Raw genomic sequence first — 15,551 nt, 5'->3', positions numbered from 1 at the left:
GGTCCCTTCCTGAGGGTGCCTCACAAATACAAACGGAAGTGACCAGAGAGGCAGCTCCCTATACCAACATGACAAGTGACGGACAGGACCATACTAAAAATAGAAACCTCTCTGCTTCTAGAAATCGTAGTTACCTGTTCCGACGTTGGTCCTATTGTTCTCTAGCAGACAGGCTTGTCTGCTACCATCAAGCATGCAACTAGAAATACATTTGCTCATTCATTCTTTCACACAGAAGGGAAGGGGGATGACAGTATCTTATCATATACAGCATATAAAAGAAAGCGGATGTAGGTTCCGTATGAGACTGTGTGACATGAATTACATATAAACTGTGTTTTAAAGTGTAGTAGTGTGACAGATCGTTCTTGTTTATGTGTAAAAGTAACACGTTTCACTGCTCAGTCTCCTCCCTGATAGTCAGAAACACCACAGTAAATTTAGAAGAGGAATTTATGCCGTAAATGACAACAGATTTAAGAAATTAACATGAAAGGAATGCAACAGAGACCTTTCACAGTTAATATAATGTTTCTGAAGCTCAGTAATTACGTGAAAATTTTAGTAATAACATGTGATAACAAGGTTTACAAAATTTGTAAACATAAAGAATGTCAGTGACATACTAATAGTGAAATAAATAAAAATATAAATAGGGACGTACGTTTTACCTGCTTTTAAAGCTGAAAAGTAAATGTAGCAAAATTAATGTAGATTTATTTTAGAGTATTTGCTGCTGATTATTTGCCAATCAATTTTGATAGCATAGGACCGAATTTTGAGAAGATATCAATATATAAACGTAAAACTGTAGCCACAGAGAAACTGCACCTGACGACTGGAAAATTCTAACATTCACAAATCTATATCAATAGAAATGTAAATGTTCATCTGTTCAAAATCGTGTGTCAAGTTCAGCATGGATTGCTTTGAAATTTTGACACAACGTTGCATTTCAGTAGTCAAGTGTTCCTATATACCTACTGGACCGCCATCTGATATGCATGTAATAAAAGGGGAAACGTTTCAGAAATATAGACATTAGTTTGTTCATAATCGGTAATTCCTGAAAGTTCTCAATCGATCGCTTTGACACTCTGATACACCATTGAATTCTAATATGGAGGTGTTTTCAGGTACCAATTCCGTAATATAAATGGTGAGTCACTAACTGTTGCCACCTAGAATAACCCCGCATATATGATAATAGGTGGGCGACCGGTTAGTTGTGTGGTCTAACGCACGGCTTTCCGGATTGGGAAGGAGCGCCTGGTCCCCGGCTCGAATCCGCGTGGCGGACTTGTGTCGAGGTCCGGTGAGCTGGCCACTCTGTGGATCGTTTTTAGGCGGTTTTCCATCTGCATCGGCGAATGCGGGCTGGTTCCCCTTATTCCGCCATAGCTACACTATGTCGGCGATTGCTGCGCAAACAAGTTCTCCACGTACGCGTACACCACCATTACTCTACCATGCAAACATAGGGGTTACACTCGTCTGGTGTGAGACGTTCCCTGGGGGTCCACCGGGGGCAAACCGCACAATAACCCTGAAAGAATGGTTCGGTGTGGGACGGCGGAGGGTTGAAGTGGACTGCGGTAGTCGTTGTGGGGTTGTGGACCCCCACTGCTGCTGCGGCGGGGTCGAAGCCTCTTCGTCGTTTCTAGGTCCCTGGTTAACAGACAATACAATACAATACAATGATAGGAGCTGAAAAGTTTGTGGGACGAAAGTTGCATGGGATAACAGGAGCCATAATATGATGCTGGTTTTTTGCTGCTAAGTGGGGTCGCTTAAGAGATATGAAGATCAACTTTGTTTTTTTTTTTTTAAATGGGATGCTATAGGTTGGTATTTATTTTCTGATAGAGGCTATCCAGACGAGATTAATCCAATGATATGCAATAGTAAAATCAATTGAAAGAAAACAGCTCTGCTTCACTATTTTTAACGAATTAACAGGGTTTCAACACTGCTAGGAGGCTCGCCGTCACAGTTTTCTTTATCTTAAATATCTTTGTGACTAATGCCCTTTTGGAATATTTATTACTTTATAAATAACATATATGTACTGCCAGCCTTTCACGATGATTCCGTACTTATACTATCATACGTTTTTAGTCATAATTCTGTGACCATGTTATAGACCATTCTTTGATTTAAATTCTGAGGAAGACACCCCTAGCAGTGTTTAAACCCTGTTAATTCGTTAAAAATAGTGACAGAGGGCTGTTTTCTTTCAATTGTAACTATTCACGGTCTCTGAACTTGCAGCCATTTACAAAATTTTGTAATAGTAAAATCTTTGATGGTCAACGAAAGTGGCAAAAGTGGGATGAACGTCCATTTACAGAAGGTTTCTGAGGTGATAACTAGTATCAATGAAGTGCTGCAGTCGTCTTATCAAGGATTGAGTGGTATTCCTTATCACATCGGCACTTATCGAAGCACATGCTCTGACAGTTCTCTCTCGCATACCTTCAGGAGTATTTGGAACGTCTATATAAACAATGTCTTTTACGAATCCCCACAAGAAACAATCCAGAGGCGTCAAGTCTGGCGAACGAGCTGGCCACGACAAATCTCCACCGAGTCAAATCCAACGATCTGGAAATTGTCTCTGCAACTCATTTCTAGCCATCAGCGAAAAATGTACCGGACACCCATCATGCTGATACCACATTCTGTTACTTGTTCCTAAGGTATATCTTCCAATAACAGACCTATTTTTTTCTTGCAAGAATGTGGTGTACTTCCTACCACTAAGATTTCCTTCGATGAAACTGGGGCCTATGATTCTCTCCTCCAGAATCCCACACCATACGTTCACCGACCACTGTTTTTGGTGTGCAACTTGCGGCAGCCAACATGGATTTCTAGTTGCCCAGTAATGCATCTTATGCAAATTAACATTTCCATGGTTCGTGAATGTAGCCATGGCGGTACATAAAATCAAATTAATAAATTTGTCATCCCTCTGAATCTGAAGTTGAGCCCATCGGCAGCATTCAGTGCGACGCATACAATCCGTTCCAGTTAATTCTTAGTGGAGACTGATACGGTAAGGATGATATTTATGGCGATGCAGAACACGAATAACACTACTCTGGTTCATGCCATACTCCCTTGCGATTTGACGCTGACTGACACAAGGATCTCGAACCACAGTGGCAAGAGTACCAATTTACGTTTCCTATTTAGTAACTTTCCCCTGCCGGATATGTCTCCGATGCGTTAAAGATCCAGTTGTTCTCAATGTACCATACACATAGGTATACGACGTGTAGGGTGAGTACGTTGAGGATATCTTTCAGCGTATAAGTCTCTAGCTCTGACTGAATTTCGTTGGCATTCTTCGTAAATGACAAACCTATCAACTTCTTCTTCGAAGGAATAGGTCATTCACATTCGCTTGATTCGACAATACTAGTCTTACGGTTGCTATTAGTGTTGTGTTGTGAAACTGTCATATCGTGTTTACATGTAAATGGCACGTTAGACGGATACGCCGTATTTGGCGAATATTCACTATTTGTACGATATACGAGAGAGAATTGTCAAATCATGTGCTTCGGTAAGTGCCGAAGCGATAAGGAATACCACTCAATCCCTGATAAGAAGTTTGCAGCGCTGCACTGATACCAACGATCATCACTTCGGACACCGTCTGTAAATGGACGTTCATTCCACCTTTGTGTGTCACCTTCGTTGACCTTCAAAGACCTTACTGTTACATATCATTGGATTCGTCTCGATAGCCGCTATCAGAAAATATGTACCAAACTATAGCATCCCATTTAAAGAAACAAAGTTGATCACATCTCTGAAGCGACCCCACCTAGCAACAAAAAACGAACGTCATGTTGTGGCCCCCGTTGATCCATGGAACTTTTGTCTGACAAACACTTCTGCCACTATCATATTTTCTGAGTTACTCTTGGTGGCAATAGTCAGTCACTCACCCTCTGTATACGCGACGATGAGCTCCGTGGTAATATTCGGCCGAATATCCGGCCATCGGATACCCGACTATCAGACCTGTAGGATGGTCGGACATCTGGTTCCACCAACCGGCGTAATAGCTATCTAGTATACGAGGTGTGGCTAGAAAAAAACCGAACTGATGCTGGAAAAACCATTTATTTACAATTATTTACAATTTCATGTTATCTCCTTCAATGTACTCTCCTCCTCGGTCTCTACACCGCTCCATGCGAATTTTCCACTGTTCATAGCAATGCTGCAGATCATTTTCGGTAAGTCCATACATTATTTCCGTCGCTTTTTCTTTTACTGCTTCAACAGTCTCAAATCTAGTCCCTTTCAAAGCTGACTTGACTTTAGGGAAAAGAAAAATGTCACAGGGGGCCAAATCAGGTGAGTAGGGTGGATGATCTAAGATGGGAATGTTGTGTTTTGCCAAAAACGTCTTCACTGACAACGCACTGTGAGCTGGGGCATTGTCTTGGTGAAGGATCCATGACTTTTTTCTCCACAAATCGTTCTTTTTTCTCCGTACTCGCTCACGTAGGGTTGCCAGGACGCTAATGTAGTAATGCTGATTCACTGTTTGTCCCTCTGGTACCCAATCAATGTGCACAATCCCTTTGATGTCAAAAAAAAAAACAATCATCATTGCCTTGAATTTCGATTTTGAAATTCGTGCTTTTTTTTTTGTCGTGGAGAACCAGGAGTTTTCCAATGCATCGATTGGCGTTTAGTTTCGGGATCGTAAGTAAAAAACCACGATTCATCGCAAGTAATAACATTTTGTAAGAAGGTGGGATCACTTTCAATGTTTTCCAGGATATCAGAACAAATCATTCTTCGGCGTTCCTTCTGTTCAATTGTGAGACACTTTGGAACCATTTTTGAACACTCTTTGTTCATGTTGAAACTTTCATGAGAATCTGCCTAACACTTTCCTTGTCAACTCCTGTTAACTCAGACACTGCTCTGATTGTTAAACGGCGATCTTGTCGAACAAGTTTACCGATTTTTTCAATGTTTGCATCAGTTTTTGCTGACAATGGTCTGCCAGTGCGAGTGTCATCACTGGTGTCTTCGCGGCCATCTTTAAATCGTTTAAACCACTCAAACACTTGTGTTCGCGATAAACAATCATAGCCGTACACTTGTTGTAACATTACAAACGTTTCACTTGCAGATTTTCCTAGTTTGAAACAAAAGTTGATGTTAACACGCTGTTCTTTCTGTACACTCAACATTTTCCGACGCACAGACAAAACGTCAACTACTTAAAACAGACGCCACGGGCAGACTGTGTGCAGGAGGCAGATGAAACTCGAGCAGTAGGCGGAGCGAGAGTCACGTGACAGGCCACGCGACTTTCAGCCTTATTGCATTCGTTTTATTGTTTCACCAGTACTAGTCCGGTTTTTTTCTAGCCACACCTCGTAGTACTCTTATGGATCACGGAGAGGTTTATTGTTGAATCTCGGGGACGGTGTGTTTCAAGTAGAGTCCACCAACATATTTCTCTCGTGAATTGGCCACGACGAGAAAACTAGAGCACTCGGAATCCGTACGTAGACTTACACACAGTGGTTACTCCTAATGCTCTTCTCAGATGGACCACGAAAGGTGAGAAATTATGTGAAGGTAGTTGCATAGTATAGCTGTGGGTGTATTGGTTCAGCTAATGTCGTCAGCAGATGGGAAACTTCGTCTCTGACCTCCAAAATAAACATGTTTCCGCCTCATTCGAATATTTTCCACGCAGTTAGCGGTGTAGCGGCCTGAGTAACAACGTGCCTTGCTTCACAGGAGTAATTGGCACCTCCCCCTCCCCATTCCAAAAACCACACAGGATCATCTGGACTAATTTGCATAAAAAGTACGCGCGAAACGACTGCTAAGCGACGCAGAGGTTGTACCGCCCGGATTTGAAAACAGCCGTAAATCTTATTTAGAATTCGGTCGCCGAGCGCGATGCTTCGAATTACCTGATTGTCCGGCGGCGCAGTTTTTGTGGGACGTGTTAGCGTGTTAACGCAGTCCGACCGACTAGTGAACGGCAGAATCAATCAGCGCCGCTATTTCATTTACATTATGAAAACGCCCGACACCCGCTCAAACCGCGGCCATTATTTTATTGGGCGCGCGCGAAACATGCTGATAAGCCGCGCTAGGCCTCCAAATAGGGCCGGAGCAATTGCACAGAGAGTCAGCGTCCACACTTCCATTCGTCTGTTTCATTTAGCAGCAGCGTTATCTGTGGCCGCAAGGGGAGCAACGCGTTTCTCTACGTCATTCACACTCGGCATCACTGGAAAATCCTCTTTTAGAATGTACAGAGTGAGCGAGGGGAAAGGTATACGCTTTGAGGCCTGACAGGTAGTGTCGCAACTTATCGATAGTGCCCGAGCCGGCGCCTAGATGAAGATTCCCGCCAGCACCACGAGCGGAGCTTGGAACATCGCCTCCCTCAGGATGACCCGAACAATGAAGATCGCCAGGACGGTCACCTGGCCACATTCATTTTGTTCGAGATTAGTCGTGTTGCCAGTCGGTGCCAGACGCTGCACCGAGCTATCGATAACTAGCTCTAACGAGAAACCATCCAGTGTGACAGGTAACTGTCCTGTTTGAAATGTCGATTCCCAGGTATTTTTGGCCATAAATGTGAATTAAATTGTGAATTTGATAAATGTACTCAACGTCTGTAATAGCGATTTAACCATAACTTTGCAAGTCGGTTCCTGAGACAACAGATTTTGGTCAGAGAGGTTAGTTCTACGTTGTCAGAGTAGAAGTCTCGGGTTGTCAGACAGGTTAGCAATGTACTTGATTTGAGAAGGATGGAAACTGGCCTGCCGTGTAGTGGAGGCCGCATTATTTGAAAATAATTCTGTATTAATGTACGCTAAGCAAAAATAAATACGTGGAACTGAGATGATGTGACTGTGACAACGTCAGAAGAGAAGTGTTCTAAAGTAAACTGTTTTTTTTTTTATATATTCCTAATTGTGTAGTTTCTTACTGTAATAACATTGGCTATAATTGAAGTTTGGTGTAGAAGTTTTATAATGCAACATATATTTTTGTGTTATGTTTGAAACAAGTGTCGACGAAAGTAATGTTGTTGTGATCTTCAGCCTCGCGGGGTTAGCCGAGCGGTCTTAGAAGCTGCAGCCATGGAATGTGCGGCCGGTCCCGGCGGAGGTTCGAGGCCTCCCTCGGGCATGGGTGTGTGTGTGTTTGTCTTTAGGATAATTTAGGTTAAGTAGTATGTAAGCTTAGGGACTGATGACCTTAACAGTTAAGTCCCATAAGATTTCACACACATTTTTTTGGTGATCTTCAGTAGAGACTGGTTTGATGCAACCCTCCATGCTACTCTATCCCGTGCAAGCTTCTTCATCTCCAAGTAACTACTGCAACCTACATCCCCCTGAATCTGTTTAGAGTATTCATCACTTGGTCTCCCTTCACAATTTTTACCCTCCACACCTCCAGTACTAAATTGGTGATTCCTTCATGCCTCAGAATGTGTCCTACCAACCGATCCCTTCCTCTAGTCAAGTTGTGCAACAAATACCTTTTCTACCCAATTCTATTCACTACCCCCTTATAAGTTACGTGATCTACCTATATAATCTTCAGCATTCGTCTGTAGTACCACATTTCGAAAGCATCTATTCTCTTCTTGTCTAAACTATATGTCGTCCATGTTTCACTTCCATACATGGCCACATTCCATACAAAGGTTTTCAGAAAAGACTTGCTGCCACATAAATCTGTACTAGATGATAACAGACTTGTCTTCTTCAGAAACGCTTTCCTTGTCATTGCCAGTCGAGATTTATATCCTCTCTACTTCGACCGTCATCAGTTAGTTTGCTCCCGAAATAGCAAAACTCATCTACTACTTTAAATGTCTCATTTCAAAATCTAATACCCTCAGCATCATGTGATTTAATTCGACTAGAGTCCATTATCCTCGTTTTGCTTTTGTTGCTGTTCACCTTATATCCTCCTTTCAATTACATTCCGTTCAACTGCTGTTCCAAGATCTTTTCTGTCTCTGCCAGAATTACAATGTCATCGGCGAATATCGAAGTTTTTATTTCTTCTCCATGCATTTTAATTGCTACTCCAAATTTTTCTCTTCTTTCCTTTACTGGTTGCTCTATATAAATATTGATTATGACTGGGAATAGGATACAAACTTTTCTTTCATGCCCCACCACTCTTATAACTGCCGTGTGGTATTTGTACAAATTGTAAGTAGCCTTTGGCTCCCTGAATTTGATTCCTGCCACCTTCAGAATTTGAAAGAGAGTATTGCAGTCAGCATTAACAAAAGCTTTCTCAAAGTCTACAAATGATAAAAACGTAGGTTTTTCCTTTCCTTAATCTATTTTCTAAGATAAGTCATAGGGTCAGTATTGCCCCACGTGTTCCAAAATTTCTACGGAATCCAAACTAATCTTCCCCGAGGTTGGCTTCTATCAGTTTTTCAATTCGTCGATTTAGAATTCGTGTTAGTATTTGCAGCCGTTATTTATTAAACTAATAGTTCGGTATTTTTCACACCTGTCAACATCTGCTTTCTTTGGGATTGGAATTATTACATTCTTCTTGAAATAAGTAACAGAACACAAGAAAGTTGTTAAGAAATATTTAGCCCCTTTGTCTAGTTGTGATAGCTTTATGAAAGGGTGTATTGATGTTAATGAAACATAATTATACTTGGAGTCTTTGTTCTCATTTATTAGTCGTTGAGTTCCTCATTTTTCATTATTTACCTTCATGAACGTATTTTTTATACTCGCCCTGTACATCACGAGTTGTGTACTGCAGAAGCATTTTGTGAAAGCTGGTGAGATACTATCTTGGATTCCATTTCGCAAGTACGGTAAATGAAATTGGCGGGGATACTCAGATCAATATTTGTAACAGTGACAGGTTGCAGGACAGACTAGCATTCCGTACTCACAAACAGGGTAAAAAATTAATTATCAGCGAACTTCATGTAGAGTATAAAGTACAGTGACTGTTCGAATTTATTTGTGAAAATATCATACCAGTTCATAGGTTCCATAAAGATTTCAGGAAAGTCCTACCTTGTGAGTTTTCAAGGGTTATCATAAAATCAGATGCCTTACATTTTATGTTCGTTTGCTGTGTAATGAGAAGTACAGTTCTGGTGCAGTGACTGTTTGCAAGACTGAAGACTAACAGTATTCAGGGCCAACATTTTAATGTGTGTCAGGATTTTTTTTTTTTTACAGTCAAACAGTATATGTAAATTTAATTGAAAACGGATTGCTTTATGAAGGCTCGTTGTTCGATGTAATGGATAGCCTGGATTTCGCATTGTGAAGCGTGTGAATCACAAACGTTTGTTTAAAATCTAATTTTAACACAGTTCTGTTGTGCTGCAATGAGGTTTGCGTATTTCGATGTCAGAATAAATGTTCAAATGTGTGTGAAATCTTATGGGACTTAACTGTCAAGGTGATCAGTCCCTAAGCTTACACACCACTTAAGCTAAATTATCCTAAGGAGAAACACACACACCCATGCCCGAGGGAGGACTCGAACCTCTGCCGGGACCAGCCGCACAGTCTATGACTGCAGCGCCTAACACCGCTCGGCTAATCCCACGCGGCATGTCAGGATAAGTTTTATACATTTATCGGATACCAACTAGATGCAAACACGAGTTTAAGCAGAAGTCTTTTCCAGCGTACATACGCATATGCCCTGCTGGACTACCGCTTGCAGCTAGCCACGTCTGCCACAAGCTGTTATCAGTGCAGCAGTTCTTCAGTGTGGTACCACCCCACGGCGTATAAAGATTGATAACGGAATGGCAAGTTTGCGTCTGACGCCGACAGCAGTCGCACTGGATCTGGTGGACAGAACTGTGCCACACCTCCAGCAGCTCCATACCACGAGCGCCCTCTGCTGCCACAGAGTTGGACGGCCGGTGGCACCAGCACAGCCCACTTGCTCTCGGAGTCACTTCAGTGCAGGAGGCTATGCAGTCTGCGCCACCTCGTGGCACCGCCGACACCGTCTCTGCTTCAGTATAGAGAGAGACTCCTCCTTGTTGAAACTGAGAGCTGGACTCTACCTCTTGACACATTATTTGTTACATTCGTCCATCCTTGGAGTAATAAAAGTTAATTAAATCTTCTGTTTGTTATGTTCACTTGTTCGCTAATTATGTCTGCTCTTGTAGGGCTTTCCTACAATGACAGTTGCTGCACCACTCTTTAGCCCACCTTTCCGTACCACTGTGTACGACGTCGTACACGACATTCAGCAACAACTTCAGTAAATTATGTCTAAAGTGCACTTGCCTCGACTAATCGTTTTACTTGCTTGTGCAGATTCATACAGAGACGTATCCCTTTGGCTAGCTATCGTCCATTTATTATTAGCAGCTAAAACGTAACTCCTGAGTCCTGGGAACATAGCGGTTGCCGACTCGTATCATAACATCTAGCAACGAGCCCTGCCCAATTTACAACGCCACACCGTTTTACTTTCTTTTTGGTCATTTTTGTATGCACTTTCACCATTTATGTTTGTAGATATATCTACTTCAGATCTGTGCTTGCAGTGTTTGGTCAGTTTACTTTTTTCTGCTGCTACATATTCACTTAGCTTTTGCAGTTTTTGCTTCACCACGACTATCCCGCCGCCCCACTCGTGCCACACACTAAGCGGCGCCTTTGGCACCAACCTTCAGTCTAACACATCTCCTTCACTTGCACTCACAACAAATGACTCAGCTTATTCATACCATCTGGGGTCTCTTTCAGGGCCGGCCGAAGTGGCCGTGCGGTTAAAGGCGCTGCAGTCTGGAACCGCGAGACCGCTACGGTCGCAGGTTCGAATCCTGCCTCGGGCATGGATGTTTGTGATGTCCTTAGGTTAGTTAGGTTTAACTAGTTCTAAGTTCTAGGGGACTAATGACCTCAGCAGTTGAGTCCCATAGTGCTCAGAGCCATTTGAACCATTTTTCTCTTTCAGGGCAGCCTTTAAGAATCACAATCAGACGCCAACAACTACGGCAGCTCCGTAACTTATGCGGCCATCAATAGTACCTTCTTTTCCCCCACTTGAAGACGACAAAGAGCACTGGACTGAGTAGTTGGCCCAGTGCGAATCTCCTCTATGTGTACACCAAGTACCAGGTATTGTTAAACAAACTTTTTTCTTATCAACTGATCAACTGCCTATCTGTCAGTTACATCATGTGTTGAAGATTGTTTCCTATATCGCGGCCAGAACTCGTGAATTCTGAAGAATTAATCCATGCTTTGAGTAGATACTATAACGATAAAGTCATTGTGGTTCCTGCCTGGCTTAAACTTTTCAGGCTGAAGAAGCGGTCAGGAGAAACTTACGGACAGCGAGTGACAGACCTGCAACGGGCTACATCGCAGTGCAAGTGTAAATGTGAGTGTGACAAGTACTGTAGTAACCTCATGACACGTCACGACATTACTCAGAACTTGGGTCGTAATAGAATAAGGGAACATATTGTCAAGTATTCCGACCTTTCGTTGCAACAAGTTTTGCAGATAGTAGACTGTCAAGACTCATGTGACAGTGCCGTATATAGCTTCCAGTAAGTAAATATTTATGCTGCAGCACCTCGCAATAGGAATGTGCGGCCGCGTAAAGAGGTTTCTTGTCAAATGGAGAGCAGAGAGGTTCCACTCATACTCACCATAGAGAACCCCGTAAACTTCCCGGCCAAGCAAGTGCCGGCGTGAAGTCTCGCCCGCGCCGCTTCTCAGCGCAAAAGCGTTGTAAGGTTCTCATATGTTTTCTGCTTTTGCAAATAATTCACCTTTACTGTACAGGTACAAAGGTGAATGGGCGTACTGCCTGAGTAGCGAATAAGTCCTTTACTCCGTGTTCAGTTATATCTGTGGTCGACTTGCTAGTCAGTCAATTGTTCAGCACTGGGTCATTCTTATTTGTGGCATAGTAGCGAGCAGCTGAATTTTTCAGTGAAAAAGCCCCATTATTTATGAATAAGAGAGAAGACATCAGGAATGCTTTATGATAGATCTGAAAACTCATTTACAGGGTGCCGCGCTTGAATCCGCACAAATGAAACATTTATTAAAAATCAAACCTATTAAAACAAAGTAGAAATTGAAATGAAAATGATCTTACATAGTATATGTAGTGGTATCTTTCAAGAGCCGCGCGAAGTGGCCGTGCGGTTTGAGTCGCCATGTCACAGATTGCCCGGCCCTTCCGCCGGAGGTTCGAGTCCTTCCTCGGGCATGGGTGTGTGTGTTGGTGTTAGCATGAGTTAGCGTAAGCTAGTTTAAGCAGTGCGTAAGTCTAGGGTCCGATGACCTCAGCAGTTTGGTCCCTTAGGAATTCCCACACACATTGTCAATCAAGGGTAACATTGCTCGATGTAACACCGTTCAACTGCAATGACCGCCTCCAATCTTGTCCTGAATCGACCGTCAGCACTCTCTAAAACAACTCTGTCCATATTCGAAAATGCTGCTTCGATAGCTGTGTGTAGAGATGCGACATTATGGTCCCTCGTCTAATTGGTAATTCTCTCGACTACGCTCCAAACACAGTAGTCGAGGCGATTCAGATCCGGGGTATTCGGGGCCCTGAATTCCATTGACCGTAAAATGTCAACTTTCCCTGACAGCCAGTTTTGTATCAAATGGTTCGTATGGGGTCCTCCTCTCCCCGCTTCCTCCGAAATCAGCACCCTACTCGTATCGGTGACTGCCGCAGTTCGTGACACGCTTTTCCTTGAATGGGGTTTCCTTGCCGGGTTAGCGAAACCTTCCTCAGACCTCTCCGAATCATTATCCTTGGCCACAATATCGTAAACAGTTGATCTCGGGTACCCGAGGTATCGAACTGTTTCAGCGGGCTATCGCCCAGCGCGAAGACTTTCGATAATCGTGCGTCTTCGGCTGTACTCCGGACTCGTCCGTAACATGTCGGCTATTTTGAAGTTCTTACTGTTTACTAGATGCCTATGATTTCAAGAACACCAATCGCGACCTCCGACGGAACTATGATATGCAGGGAATTTCAAATTGAAATTTGTCCGAATTTAAGTGCTGCACCGTGCATAACACTTTCTTGTCCCTTATATTGATCGAGAAATCTTGGCCGAACTTTAAGAGGCATGCTAGTAGTTTCTTTCTAATGAGAGAATTTTCTGACCGTTAGTATCTATTTATGTTGTGGAGTCTTTTGTCAGTAATCAGAGTTTTACTTCTGAAGAATAATTTTCTTTAGAGTAAACACACCTCCATGATTCATAGCAATGCTATGAGGATACTCTCTTGTACGTGCGTTGCACCTAGCGTCACACAAAGTCACAGATTGTTTCTGATTTGTCCTTAGGTGCTGCATTCGCTGATTTTGTATTTGCTTAAGAGAACATCAGTAATCTTGACAAAAACAACATGCTGAGCTAGAGGTAGGCAACTCTTATTTTCAGGGCAGATCTCACCTTGCATTCTGGTGCAAACAGTGTGTAGTCAGGATTGTCAGGTGTCGCGCTAGCAAGCACATTAACTTTCTGTCAACAGTTATTTTCTTCCGAGTAGAGTAGTAATTAAGCTTTGCGGATATTTCGCGTCAAGCACTGCACTTCATACGTAGCTGTCATAATCCACTTCGGCACTGAGCATTAGTCATATAGTTTTCACTGAGCATACAATTAGTTTCTTTTGGCACTTAATTAGATTCATTTTTTATTTCAACTTTTACGTTTCATTAAGTTTATAATTTTATTTCACGACACTGCTCAATTGGGCAAGGGCCAACCAACAGTCAATTCTGCTCAGCTACTGAATACGATACCTAAAGTACACGTTACATGAGGGGAAGTTTTTGAAATCAACATATTCAGCTTGCTCACATACAGACAATTTTTTCATAGACATTTTACAGCGCCACATATACCTGTCACGAAACGCAACTCATTGCAGGCGAGGCAAGACGAAATATGATCAAGAGGTATGCTTACAGCAGAAGGAAGGACTCCTCTCCTAATATCCTAATATGCTCCCCCCCCCCCCTACCCAGAATACACTCTTTGTTGTACATATTGTGCACTCTGAAACAAACAGAGCTTCTAGTATAGGACAGTAGTGTGGTAGTTCGCAGTTCACGACATTAGTAGTTGCTTCTTGAGTGAAACACCACTCCAACAAATTCTTTGTGGTCGCTGTGATAGCTGGCCAAACTATTGATTGGAAAATAGATGCTGGTGGTTCGATTTCTTTGCTCAGCCCCAATAGTTACGATGTTCTTGGCAACCCCAAGTTGCAGAAATCACACACTAATCTCGCAGCAAGGCCTTCTCATGCATCCTGACGCATGCCAGAATTTGCAAAAGACTGTGACATTTCTGGTTTTGCGTTCACGGAACACCTCAAATACAGGGTGACAGTTATTAAACTGCATAAAAAAAAAACGTAGATTAGTTTCAAAATACGGCGTGCACACGCTTTATTCAGTATGAAAACGTCACTACAGATATTCAGATTTAGGTTATCACATGTTCGATATACCTGCTATCATTGGCGTTGATGTGGCGCAGACGAATAGCGAAACTCTGCATGACCCGTTTAAGTGTCGGAACATCGATGCTGTCGATGAACTCCTGAATAGCTGTTTCCAGCTCAGCATTGGTTTTGGGGCAGTCACCCAAATGCACCACTTTTGCGTATTGACTTACCCATCCAAATTCAAATCGTGCAACTTGAACGTTTTAACACAAATTGTTCACAAGTTATGACGATTATGTTTCAAATTGTCACCTTGTGTAATTGACTTTGGTTTGTCTCGGTGACTTGTGGTAGACAGTGTGATGTCAGTTACATTTGGTGTAGAATTTTTATAATGAAACATATGATTTTGTTTTATGTTTGAAACGAGTGCCGACGAAAGTAATGTTGTTGTTGTGGTCTTCAGTCCGGAGACTGATTTGATGCAGCTCTTCATGCTACTCTACCCTGTGCAAGCTTCTTCATCTCCGAGTAACTACTGCAACCTGCATCCCCCTGATTCTGTTTAGTGTATTCATCTCTTGGTCTCCCTATAAGATTTTTACCCTCCACACTTTCCTCCAGTACTAAATTGGTGATTCCTTTATGCCTCAGAACGTGTCTTACCAACCGATCCCTTCGTCTAGTCAAGTTGTGCGACAAATTCCTTTTCTCCCCAATTCTATTCAGTACCTCCTCATTAGTTACGTGATATACAAATCTAATCTTCAGCATTCTTCTGTAGTACGACATTTCGAAAGCTTCTATTCTCTTCATATCTATTTATCGTCCACGTTTCTCTTCCAGATGGTTACATTCCATATAAATGCTTTCAGAAAAGACTTCCTGACACATAAATCTATACCCAACGTTAACAGATTTCTCTTCTTCAGATACGCTTTCCTTGCCATTGTCTACATTTTATATCCTCTCTACTTCGACCGTCATCAGTTATTTTGCTCCCCAAATAGCAAAATTCATCTACTACTTAATTGTCTCATTTAAAACACTAATACC

Source organism: Schistocerca nitens, chromosome 5 (assembly GCF_023898315.1).
Source record: "Schistocerca nitens isolate TAMUIC-IGC-003100 chromosome 5, iqSchNite1.1, whole genome shotgun sequence".
NCBI classification, from domain to species: Eukaryota; Metazoa; Arthropoda; class Insecta; order Orthoptera; family Acrididae; genus Schistocerca; species Schistocerca nitens.
This window is presented reverse-complemented; position numbering follows the sequence as displayed.